The sequence below is a fragment of the Mixophyes fleayi genome, chromosome 1 (genome assembly GCF_038048845.1).
Source record: "Mixophyes fleayi isolate aMixFle1 chromosome 1, aMixFle1.hap1, whole genome shotgun sequence".
NCBI lineage: Eukaryota > Metazoa > Chordata > Amphibia > Anura > Limnodynastidae > Mixophyes > Mixophyes fleayi.
Genome location: NC_134402.1, coordinates 237,772,135 through 237,786,389, shown reverse-complemented (window position 1 = coordinate 237,786,389; position 14,255 = coordinate 237,772,135).

Here is a 14,255-nt window from a genome sequence, read left to right as displayed (position 1 = left end):
CTCTAGGTTGTGTAGAAAAAACAAATGTATGAGCTAGTAACACGAATTTGTTCGTAATTGGAATTTTTTGTTGCTTTCACAGTACATCATTTTTATGTTTACATGTTAAGTACTATTATATTTCAGTGTTGTGTTGGGTATACGCATTGTGGAAGTTGCACATAATGTTCTCTGGTGAGACTAGACTTCTTGCACTTATTGAACATACAAATAAGAGTAGACAAATTTGTTTGTTTTGTTCCTATGCAATAGCATGAAGAACTTGTAAATAAAACTAAATTAAATGTGTTATGCATTAATTATTTTGTTTGCATGCATTGAACAAAGATTTATATCATTGTTTAGAAAAAATAATTCTACCTCAAAAAAGGTGATGCACAATTGTGCGTCTTAATAAACACATGTAATGAAAGGAGGCAGTTGTGTGACATTTTGGCATTATATATTTACATAAGCGGCAGAATTTTAATAATTGTGAAGGAAACAGCACAGCTCACAGCTTTCTCTGACAGATTTCTTTGCACTATGCTTTTAACACTACTACAAAAAGCAATAGAAGGTAACTTTAAAAGTAATACATTTGTTTGTAAAATTACTATACTTTATGAAAATATCAATTTAAAATATTGATATCCCTTAATTTAGGCAACTGTTTTGTATTAAAAATATGTAGTAAGTGTGTTGCAATGTCAGGTGCTGTTTTTGTTTGGACCGCCAGTTGGGAAGTGACTTGGAGAAGCAGGGTCTCTTCACAGTCTTGCTATGGAGCCCAATGTTTTCTGTAAGCTTGAGGAGTAATCCAAGGGTTAATAAATAGTGACATACCAATTTTAGAAACATTCTGTAATGGGGCAATGCCTTTTAAAAGTGTAAATTATAATTACAATACAGCCAATGCCAAGGTTGATTAGGACATCAGAAGATTCTGCACAATGATCTCTTTCGTTGTCCCCATTGTTCCTAGGTGAAATTTTGATGCTGTATGCCAAAATACAGCATCGGGAATCCCTGTTTCTCTGACCAGTAAACACTCAAAAATAACCCCTCCTGCCCTCCAGGAACTCCCAGACATGGGCAATGTAAAGTTGGCAAGTATGATTTACTTCTGTTTTCTGCTTTGCTCCTAACTCAGCATCAGGCCCAAAATGTGTTTTCAAGTTACTAGAAAGCAAGAAAACAGTGTATATTAGGTTATGCTGACTGTTGTTTCATGTAGCACACAAATACTTGATAACTTTATTTGAACACTAAAATTTAAAGAACTAGAACATGCCTTGTCCCAATTACAAATCTGCCATCAATGTTTAAATTTCCCTCCCCCTGCAATGCAACATGGTTTTGCCAAGTTGCAAAGTTACTAATTGTTTTGCTCTCCTTTCCTTAATGAATCAGGCTCAATGTGTTTAGATTGGATACATGTGACTCAAAACAGAAAATGCATGTTTGCAAGACAAAAATATTGCATACAGGTGTGTCAAAGTCAGTTTGGAGGTTTGCATAAGCACGGCTGGAGTTAGCATCCTGAAAACAAAGCAGATTTTTTGCAAGGAGGAGATCTAACATTTATAAAGTACCTGTGTGCTATGACGGAGTAAGATCCTTTAAATGTGATGAGTCCCCAAGTGTTTCAGGGAATGAGACTTTTAAAGGAACATCAATCTAATCTTTGTGGTTAATTCAATAGCGTGGTGCAGGACTATGTGACAAAGGAAAAGTTAGATCATATGAACTGAGCTCCGCATGAAAGACTTATGTGGTATTTGGACGAATATCAAATCCTTGAAAAAGAAATATATGCAGCATTTAGAAAATAAAAATGTTACACAATTTACTGTTTTCCTTTAAAAATGTCATGTGGGCAAGAAGAAGAAATAAAAACACACTTAAAGAGAGTCTCTGGAAGCAAAATAGTGTGAAATTCAAGTTTTTAAAGAACGTGTTTTGCAGAGCCAACAAGAGAAAGAGTCATTGTTTTTAACCAAAAACGAAGAAAATAAATGGTTTAAAAATTGATGAGAAAGCCTGAGAGAAATAAACAAGGATAGCTTCTGAGGCACAGAACAAGTAACAGAATGAGTTTATGCCTCATGTGTTGCACCTGAGAATCTGTCTGTACCCAGACTGGGTGGTGTCTCTGGAGTTAGGCTGGTGACTAGATACACAAAGCTGGGTGGCCTGATTATGTTCCATTGCATGCAGGGCCGGATTAACGGAATGGAGGCCCCTGGGCTAAGGGGGCCCCCATTCCCCCATGAGGCCCCCCCCGTTAGCAGACTAGCCCCCCTGTTAGCTGACCGCCCCCCCCTCCTGTTAGCTGACCGCCCCCCCATTAGCTGACTGCCCCCCTAAGCGCTTACCTTCTCCTGTCACTGCAGTCCTCCTTCCGCAGCGCGCTGTAAGCTGCTTACTGAGGAGATCTCGTGACACTCTAGCGAGATCTCTACAATAAGGAGATTACTAAGCGCTGGAGAAGGAGGACTGCAGTGACAGAGCTCAGCATTGATCGGGCCGGGGGCGTCCCCGCCCCCATCCCGATCAGTAATTCTGCTGAGCTCTTTCAAGGGCCCCCTGGATGCCCGAGGCCCCTGGGCTGTAGCCCAGTTAGACCTCGGGTTAATCCGGCCCTGATTGCATGCAGTTGAAAGGACTGGTACAGGTGGTGATAGACTAGCAGAGGAGACCAGGCAGGAACCGGAATGTTGGAACCGGAATGTAACTAGAATGCTGGAACCGGAATTTAACTAGAATGCTGGAACCGGAATGTAACCGGAGTGATGCTGGAACCAGAATGTTGGAACTCCAAGAAAATTCACTAATCAGTTTAAAATGAAGGAATACTTGTGTCAGTAATTTGGCTCATTTGATGAACTACAGACATGCAAAATTTTTCAAACAAAAGATATACACAGGAACTTGGAAGATGAGATCACCGGAAAATAGAAGAACTTGGATGGTGGAAAAACTCTGAGGAGTTAGTGGTAGACGGACTTCAGTCTAAATGGCCTTGTCCCATAGGTTAAAGATTGTGAGTTGGGGAGGGTGATGTATGATAATTACAGGCTGGGCACTGCTAATTAGCCATCTGTTCAGACTTGGGAAGGTAGGATCCTTCACCACAACGTTTAAAAGAGGCATGACCTCACCTATATGTGGCCCAGAAGAGACCTGCAAGGAGCAGGTAAACAACCATGGGATAAAGCACAGGTGGGGCTCAGGAAACTGAGTACACACCTGCAGGAATAGGGGATCTTGGAAGGCTCAGGAAAGCCAAGTGATGAACCTATGTACTAAAAATGATGTTTGGTGGTGGTTTTAAACCATCACACATCGCCGGCAGTTTAGTGCTCCAAACCTCCACATTTACTATAGAGCTGTTTGAGTCTGCAATATAAAATGCCTGGTGATGTGTGGCGGATTGAAAACAGCTAAATTGCTGGTGGTTTAGTTAAAACCACTGGCATTTTGGTCAAAACCACCATCAAAATCACGATAAAAACCCAATTTTTTTATATCTGCTTCTGAATGGCTTGATAGCTCAAACATGCTGTTTCAGCTATCTTGCCATTGAGGACATAAGAGGAGGCATCATTGACTTATAAATTATAGGGGCAATCTTGCCTCTCACAACCACCTCTTTTTTCTGCCTGTTTTTCAGCCTGTTTTCCAGGCAGTTTGTCAAACAGCAACTTAGTAAATCTTGCTGTTTGTATTTTGATCAAGTTGAAAATCAAGATGGCGATTTATAAAGTGGTGGTTTGTAATACTGCAGTTTTCAGCCGATTACCTACCACTTAATAACGTATACTGTGAATAAATGCTTCTGCACATCTGGATTTAAATATGCCAACCTGCATTTGTTTTTGCAATAAAATTTATTTCCCGTATACATACATGTGTGCCACTGAATTTTATTTGTTTGGTGTAAAACATAACGTGAAAAAAGTAACAGATGAAACCATTGTAAGGAAGAATCAAATAGGAAATTGATGCTGTGAATAAATTACAAAGAATTGGACATGACCATGAAACAATGTTGCAATCTAAATTGGACAAAGGAACAAATTCTAATTCATGTGAAAGGCAATCATGGAAATTACAGTACTATTGTTTTTGTATTCAGGGAGCCTAACCAGCAATATCTATTTATCTTTAATATAAAACATGAGCTACATAATCTTATTCCAGGCAGGAATTGTCATGTCGTACTTCTCATCTCTTTTATAACATGCTGATCTACAAATCTCTGTTTCCTGAAATAATATATAGAGAAATTGCCATAGAAACATGCTGGGTAAATGGATTATACTTCATATAAAGAGAAAAAATATTGCTATAGACAGATCCATAAATATACAGTAAGAACAATTATATGTTGTATTGTGAGGCATAAGGAGTATTCATGTACCTCTTTACAGAAGGTGTGATATCTGTTCACCTTTCCTATTATACCTATGTGTTATTGCACCTTACTCATTCCCTATAGATCAAAAGCTTGATTATCTAATAGACTGGCTAGGCCACAGACTAGGATGCTAGGCTTTTGGTGGGGGAGCAAAATTTTGGGGATGCAATGGGGGAAGTATAAACTGAAATTCATTTTAAAATATAAGAGTCAAGTTGTTTTACAGTAAAAAGAATCATCATCATCATTTATTTATATAGCGCCAGCAGATTCCGTAGCGCTTTACAATTGGGAACAAACATTAATAAGACAATACTGGGTAATACAGAAAGAGAGGTAAGAGAACCCTGCTCGCAAGCTTACAATCTATAGTCTTGACATATTCCCATGGTAAAGGCTGCAGACAATGGGCCTGAGTCATTAAGGTGAGTAAAGCATAAAAAAGGAGTAAATGTTCTCTGGGACAAACCATGTTGCAATGCAAGGGGTGCAAATTAGTTTATTATTTTGCACATAAGATAAATATTGGCTGGTTTTTTTATGTAGCACACAAATACTTGAGAGCTATATTTTTACACTGACATTTAAAGTTGATCTAGGACATGCCTTACCCCAACTATAAATCTCTCCCCATATTTTACAATTACCTCCCCCTCCAATGCAACATGGTTTTGCCCAGGTGCAAAGTTTCAGCACCTTGCACAACACGGAAAGTATTCTCCACTGCGCTGGACTAAGGTACATTCCCCCTAAATTCTATTTTTCTTGCAGCTGCTGCATTCTGCTACATGCTGTTGCAGAATCGCGAAAATGACCCTAAATATTTTGGGACACTGACAGCATCTCCTGCACGTCCCTGTCATTTTTTTTAAAAAGTTCTGTATCACCAAGTTGATTTGTGTGAGCAAAACAGGGAATGTAATGGAATTTCCCCCACTGTAATGCTCTAACATTATTGGGGCGTTATCAGAATCACATATCCTCAGGAGTGTCCAAGCAGGATAAGCCATGTTGCAATGACATCCCTTAGTTTTTCAAACAGGTTGTCAGCGGTATTATCTCTGACCTGCGCCTTGTCTTGTCTCTGATAACCACCTCTCACTCCCGCTTTCAAGACTTCTCCCGTGCTGCTCCCCACTTATGGAATTCCCTACCACACTTTATCAGACTTTCCCACAGCCTTTAAATCTTTAGATGCTCTTTAAAAATCCATCTCTTTTTAGAGGTGACCTTATACTCGATAACACTATTCACACTAATGCACCATCACAACTATCCCAATCTCCACTCTGAGCCACACTTGCTCCTCCTGTTTCAGCTGTGCCCTCTTACCTTTAGAATGTAAGCTCCCTAATGAGCTCCATACCCTTTGTTCATGTCTCCATCCATTTTGTCTGTCTTGTCTGTTCTTTTTTTTACGTATGTCCCGTTTTATGTAGGGATGAGCGCACTCGGATTTATGAAATCCGAGCCCACCCGAACGTTGCGGATCCGAGTCGGATCCGAGACAGATCCGGGTATTGGCGCCAAATTCAAAAGTGAAACTGAGGCTCTGACTCATAATCCCGTTGTCGGATCTCGCGATACTCGGATCCTATAAATTCCCCGCTAGTCGCCGCCATCTTCACTCGGGCATTGATCAGGGTAGAGGGAGGGTGTGTTAGGTGGTCCTCTGTGCTGTTTAGTTCTGTGCTGTTTAGTTCTGTGCTGTTTAGTTCTGTGCTGTGCTGTGCTGTGCAGTGCTGTGCTGTGCTGTGTTCTGCAGTATCAGTCCAGTGGTGCTGTGTGCTGTGCTCTGTCCTTCTGAGGTCAGTGGTGCTGCTGGGTCCTGTGCTGTGTCCTGTTCAGTCCAGTGGTGCTGTGTCCTGTGCTCTGTGCTTCTAAGGGCATAGTTATTTCCCCAATATTCCCCTGTGTTTAAAAAAATAAAAAAAAGTTTTTTTAAAAAATACCAAAAACTACTTTAATATTTTTTAATTACCACAAAATTTGCACAACCAATCCTGCAGTATAAGCCCATTGGTACTGCAATATTACCAAGTTCACACATTCAGCAGTAAAAGTCCAGTGGTACTGCAATATTACAAAGTTTACACATTCTGCAGTATCAGTCCAGTGGTGCTGTGTCCTGTGCTCTGTCCTGCTGAGTTCCGTAGTGCTGCTGGGTCCTGTGCCGTGTCCTGTTCAGTCCAGTGGTGCTGTGTCCTGTGCTCTGTGCTTCTAAGGGCATAGTTATTTCCCCATTATTCCCAAGTTTTTAAAAAATAAAAAAAAAGTAAAAAAAAATAAAAAATTAAAAAAAAAAAAAATATATAATAATTATAACCAAATTTGCAAAACCAATCCAGCAGTATAAGTCCATTGGTACTGCAATATTACCAAGTTCACACATTCTGCAGTATCAGTCCAGTGGTGCTGTGTCCTGTGCTCTGTCCTGCTGAGTTCCGTAGTGCTGCTGGGTCCTGTGCCGTGTCCTGTTCAGTCCAGTGGTGCTGTGTCCTGTGCTCTGTGCTTCTAAGGGCATAGTTATTTCCCCACTATTCGCAAGTTTTTTAAAAATAAAAAAAAAGTAAAAAAAAATAAAAAATTTAAAAAAAAAAAATATATAATAATTATAACCAAATTTGCAAAACCAATCCAGCAGTATAAGTCCATTGGTACTGCAATATTACCAAGTTCACACATTCTGCAGTATCTTGTGCTACATATAATGGAGACCAAAAATTTGGAGGATAAAGTAGGGAAAGATCAAGACCCACTTCCTCCTAATGCTGAAGCTGCTGCCACTAGTCATGACATAGACGATGAAATGCCATCAACGTCGTCTTCCAAGCCCGATGCCCAATCTCGTAGTACCGGGCATGTAAAATCCAAAAAGCCCAAGTTAAGAAAAAGTAGCAAAAAGAGAAACTTAAAATCATCTGAGGAGAAACGTAAAGTTGCCAATATGCCATTTACGACACGGAGTGGCAAGGAACGGCTTAGGCCCTGGCCCGTGTTCATGACTAGTGGTTCAGCTTCACCCACGGATCTTAGCCCTCCTCCTCCTCCCCCCCCCTACAAAAAATTGAAGAGAGTTATGCTGTCAGCAACAAAACAGCAAACAACTCTGCCTTCTAAAGAGAAATTATCACAAATCCCCAAGGCGAGTCCAAGGGTGTTGGTGGTTGTCAAGCCTGACCTTCCCATCACTGTACGGGAAGAGGTGGCTCGGGAGGAGGCTATTGATGATGTAGCTGGCGCTGTGGAGGAACTTGATGATGAGGATGGTGATGTGGTTATTGTAAATGAGGCACCAGGGGGGGAAACAGCTGATGTCCATGGGATGAAAAAGCCCATCGTCATGCCTGGTCAGAAGACCAAAAAATGCACCTCTTCGGTCTGGAGTTATTTTTATCCAAATCCAGACAACCAATGTATGGCAATATGTAGCTTATGTAAAGCTCAAATAAGCAGGGGTAAGGATCTTGCCCACCTAGGAACATCCTCCCTTATACGTCACCTGAATAACCTTCATAGTTCAGTGGTTAGTTCAGGAACTGGGGCTAGGACCCTCATCGGTACAGGGACACCTAAATCCCGTGGTCCAGTTGGATACACACCAGCAACACCCTCCTCGTCAACTTCCTCCACAATCTCCATCAGATTCAGTCCTGCAGCCCAAGTCAGCAGCCAGACTGAGTCCTCCTCAATACGGGATTCATCCGAGGAATCCTGCAGCGGTACGCCTACTACTGCCACTGCTGCTGTTGCTGCTGTTAGTCGGTCATCTTCCCAGAGGGGAAGTCGTAAGACCGCTAAGTCTTTCACAAAACAATTGACCGTCCAACAGTCGTTTGCCATGACCACCAAATACGATAGTAGTCACCCTATTGCAAAGCGTATAACTGCGGCTGTAACTGCAATGTTGGTGTTAGACGTGCGCCCGGTGTCCGCCATCAGTGGAGTGGGATTTAGAGGGTTGATGGAGGTATTGTGTCCCCGGTACCAAATCCCCTCGAGATTCCACTTCACTAGGCAGGCGATACCAAAAATGTACAGAGAAGTACGATCAAGTGTCCTCAGTGCTCTTAAAAATGCGGTTGTACCCACTGTCCACTTAACCACGGACATGTGGACAAGTGGTTCTGGGCAAACGAAGGACTATATGACTGTGACAGCCCACTGGGTAGATGCATCCCCTTCCGCAGCAACAGCAACAGCTGCATCAGTAGCAGCATCTACAAAATGGCTGCTCATGCAAAGGCAGGCAACATTGTGCATTACAGGCTTTAATAAGAGGCACAACGCTGACAACATATTAGAGAAAATGAGGGAAATTATCTCCCAGTGGCTTACCCCACTTAGACTCTCATGGGGATTTGTGGTGTCAGACAATGCCAGTAACATTGTGCGGGCATTAAATATGGGCAATTTCCAGCACGTCCCATGTTTTGCCCACACCATTAATTTGGTGGTGCAGCATTACCTCAAGAGTGACAGGGGTGTGCAGGAGATGCTTGCGGTGGCGCGCAAAATTGCTGGACACTTTCGGCATTCAGCCAGTGCCTACCGCAGACTAGAGGCACATCAAAAAAGCATGAACCTGCCCTGCCATCACCTCAAACAAGAGGTTGTGACGCGCTGGAACTCCACCCTCTATATGCTGCAGAGGATGGAGGAGCAGCAAAAGGCCATTCAGGCCTACACAGCCACCTACGACATAGGCAAAGGAGTGGGGATGCGCCTCAGTCAAGCGCAGTGGAGACTGATTTCCGTGTTGTGCAAGGTTCTGCAGCCATTTGAACTTGCCACACGAGAAGTCAGTTCCGACACTGCCAGCTTGAGTCAGGTCATTCCCCTGATCAGGCTGTTGCAGAAGCAGCTGGAGAAAGTGAGGGAGGAGCTGGTAAGCCATTGCGATTACACCAAGCATGTAGCTCTTGTGGATGTAGCCCTTCGTACGCTTTGCCAGGATCCGAGGGTGGTCACTCTTTTAAAGTCAGAGGAATACATTCTGGCCACCGTGCTCGATCCTCGGTTTAAAGCGTATGTTGTGTCTCTGTTTCCGGCGGACACAAGTCTACAGCGGTGCAAAGACCTGCTGGTCAGGAGATTGTCCTCTGAAGAGGACCGTGACATGCCAACAGCTCCACCCTCATTTTCTTCCACATCTATGGCTGCGAGGAAAAAGCTCAGTTTTCCCAAAAGAGGCACTGGCGGGGATGCTGATAACATCTGGTCCGGACTGAAGGACCTGCCAACCATTGCAGACATGTCTACTCTCGCTGCATTGGATGCTGTCACAATAGAAAAAATTGTGGATGATTACTTTGCTGACACCATCCAAGTAGACATGTCAGACAGTCCATATTGTTACTGGCAGGAAAAAAAGGCAGTTTGGAAGCCCCTGTACAAACTGGCTCTATTTTACCTGAGTTGTCCCCCCTCCAGTGTGTACTCGGAAAGAGTTTTTAGTGCAGCGGGGAACCTGGTCAGTGAGCGGCGAAGGAGGTTGCTTCCTCACAACGTTGAAAAAATGATGTTTATAAAAATGAATAATCAATTCCTCAATGAAGTACAGCACTGCCCTCCAGATACTACAGAGGGACCTGTGGTTGTGGAGTCCAGCGGGGACGAATTGATAATGTGTGATGAGGAGGAAGTACACACTGTAGGGGGAGAGGAATCAGAGGTTGAGGATGAGGACGACATCTTGCCTCAGTAGAGCCTGTTTAGTCTGTACAGGGAGAGATGAATAGCTTTTTTGGTGTGGGGGCCCAAACAAACCAATCATTTCAGCCAAAGTTGTTTGGTAGGCCCTGTCGCTGAAATGATTGGTTTGTTAAAGTGTGCATGTCCTATTTCAACAACATAAGGGTGGGTGTGAGGGCCCAAGGACAATTCCATCTTGGAACTTTTTTTTTTGCATTATATGACCAAGCAACAGTCGTTTGCCATGTTCAAAAAGTAAAACCAAATGTAAAAAAATTCAAGAAATTAAACCAAAAGTAAAATGCCGTGTCATAATTTAAAACAAGAGTTTTTGACGTGCTCTAAAACTACTGTATTGTTGTTTATATTTTATAAACACTACACTTGAAAGCTTGAGTCTTTCAATAGAAAAGTAACTGTCCATTGCACGAATATTTGCAACAGGGACAATTTTAGGGTTAAGAAAGTCAACTAATAATAACACTTCGACGCTGTGTGTCTTTATAAACACTACACTTGGAAGTTGGAGGAGGTATTGTGGCCCCGGCACCAAATTTACTACCGGGGCCACTCCACTGTGCAGTCCATATTTAGGTGTATCAGATATTAAACAACGGTGACAGTTGATGCCCAATTTTTTAATTATATTGTGGCCTCGGTACCAAATTGTGTACCGGGGCCACCCCACTACGCAGTCCAGATACTTGTTTGGTGGAATTCAGACCAGTTGAGGGTTTTATTATTATATTGTGTGGACCACTCTATCTATACCACACTACAACTCTATACCACTCTATTTCCTACTTTAATTCTATTTCATACTTTAATTCTATTTCCTACTTTAATTCTATTACTAATTAATTACCATAAAGAGGAACAAAATAAACCAATTTTACCAAAAGTATAATATGACTTAGACTTACAAACACTACACTTTAAAGATCGTGCCTTTAAATGAAAAAGTCAGTCTTCATTGCACGACTATGTGCAACAGGGACATTTTTTTGGGTTTACAAAGTCAAACAATAACACTTCGACCCTGTCTGTCTGGGGTCTCTCAATGACGAATTGTCTGTACCATGTTTGGAGGAGGTATTGTGGCCCCGGTATCAAATTGGGTACCGGGGCCACCCCACTATGCAGTCCAGATACTTGTTTGGTGGAATTCAGACACGTGGAGGGTTTTTTAATTATATTGTGGCCTCGGTACCAAATTGTGTACCGGGGCCACCCCACTACGCAGTCCAGATACTTGTTTGGTGGAATTCAGACCAGTTGAGGGTTTTATTATTATATTGTGTGGACCACTCTATCTATACCACACTACAACTCTATACCACTCTATTTCCTACTTTAATTCTATTTCATACTTTAATTCTATTTCCTACTTTAATTCTATTACTAATTAATTACCATAAAGAGGAACAAAATAAACCAATTTTACCAAAAGTATAATATGACTTAGACTTACAAACACTACACTTTAAAGATCGTGCCTTTAAATGAAAAAGTCAGTCTTCATTGCACGACTATGTGCAACAGGGACATTTTTTTGGGTTTACAAAGTCAAACAATAACACTTCGACCCTGTCTGTCTGGGGTCTCTCAATGACGAATTGTCTGTACCATGTTTGGAGGAGGTATTGTGGCCCCGGTATCAAATTGGGTACCGGGGCCACCCCACTATGCAGTCCAGATACTTGTTTGGTGGAATTCAGACACGTGGAGGGTTTTTTAATTATATTGTGGCCTCGGTACCAAATTGTGTACCGGGGCCACCCCACTACGCAGTCCAGATACTTGTTTGGTGGAATTCAGACCAGTTGAGGGTTTTATTATTATATTGTGTGGACCACTCTATCTATACCACACTACAACTCTATACCACTCTATTTCCTACTTTAATTCTATTTCATACTTTAATTCTATTTCCTACTTTAATTCTATTACTAATTAATTACCATAAAGAGGAACAAAATAAACCAATTTTACCAAAAGTATAATATGACTTAGACTTACAAACACTACACTTTAAAGATCGTGCCTTTAAATGAAAAAGTCAGTCTTCATTGCACGACTATGTGCAACAGGGACATTTTTTTGGGTTTACAAAGTCAAACAATAACACTTCGACCCTGTCTGTCTGGGGTCTCTCAATGACGAATTGTCTGTACCATGTTTGGAGGAGGTATTGTGGCCCCGGTATCAAATTGGGTACCGGGGCCACCCCACTATGCAGTCCAGATACTTGTTTGGTGGAATTCAGACACGTGGAGGGTTTTTTAATTATATTGTGGCCTCGGTACCAAATTGTGTACCGGGGCCACCCCACTACGCAGTCCAGATACTTGTTTGGTGGAATTCAGACCAGTTGAGGGTTTTATTATTATATTGTGTGGACCACTCTATCTATACCACACTACAACTCTATACCACTCTATTTCCTACTTTAATTCTATTTCATACTTTAATTCTATTTCCTACTTTAATTCTATTACTAATTAATTACCATAAAGAGGAACAAAATAAACCAATTTTACCAAAAGTATAATATGACTTAGACTTACAAACACTACACTTTAAAGATCGTGCCTTTAAATGAAAAAGTCAGTCTTCATTGCACGACTATGTGCAACAGGGACATTTTTTTGGGTTTACAAAGTCAAACAATAACACTTCGACCCTGTCTGTCTGGGGTCTCTCAATGACGAATTGTCTGTACCATGTTTGGAGGAGGTATTGTGGCCCCGGTATCAAATTGGGTACCGGGGCCACCCCACTATGCAGTCCAGATACTTGTTTGGTGGAATTCAGACACGTGGAGGGTTTTTTAATTATATTGTGGCCTCGGTACCAAATTGTGTACCGGGGCCACCCCACTACGCAGTCCAGATACTTGTTTGGTGGAATTCAGACCAGTTGAGGGTTTTATTATTATATTGTGTGGACCACTCTATCTATACCACACTACAACTCTATACCACTCTATTTCCTACTTTAATTCTATTTCATACTTTAATTCTATTTTCTACTTTAATTCTATTACTAATTAATTACCATAAAGAGGAACAAAATAAACCAATTTTACCAAAAGTATAATATGACTTAGACTTACAAACACTACACTTTAAAGATCGTGCCTTTAAATGAAAAAGTCAGTCTTCATTGCACGACTATGTGCAACAGGGACATTTTTTTGGGTTTACAAAGTCAAACAATAACACTTCGACCCTGTCTGTCTGGGGTCTCTCAATGACGAATTGTCTGTACCATGTTTGGAGGAGGTATTGTGGCCCCGGTACCAAATTGTGTACCGGGGCCACCCCACTACGCAGTCCAGATACTTGTTTGGTGGAATTCAGACACGTGGAGGGTTTTTTAATTATATTGTGGCCTCGGTACCAAATTGTGTACCGGGGCCACCACACTACGCAGTCAAGATAGATAGATGCGTATTGCGTATCATAGATAAAGTACATTCAGTGGTGTGGGGCAAATTGAAAAATATTCAAAATGCACTGACATTATCAAAAACAAGAGGTTGTCACACGCTAAAACTCCAACATGTATATGATGGAGAGGATGGAGGAGCAGCCGTATGTGTAGTGTAATGCAGATCTGTTGAAGGTTTTTTATATATTTTATTGTGGTGCCCAGTGCCCACTCCTCTACGCAGTCCAGGTACAATTATTGGTGCGAATCATAAAAGTTCAGGGTTTTTAAGATATTGTGGTGACCCACTCCTCTACGCAGTCCAGGTACAATTATTGGTGCGAATCATAAAAGTTCAGGGTTTTTAAGATATTGTGGTGACCCACTCCTCTACGCAGTCCAGGTACATTTATTGGTGCGATTCATAAAAGTTCAGTGTTTTTAATATATATTGTGGTGACCCACTCCTCTACGCAGTCCAGGTACATTTATTGGTGCGAATCATACAAGTTGATGGTTTTCTTATTATATATATTGTGGGGACCCACTCCTCTATGCAGTCCAGGTACATTTATTGGTGCGAATCATAAAAGTTCAGGGTTTTTAAGATATTGTGGTGACCCACTCCTCTACGCAGTCCAGGTACAATTATTGGTGCGAATCATAAAAGTTCAGGGTTTTTAATATATTGTGGTGACCCACTCCTCTACGCAGTCCAGGTACAATT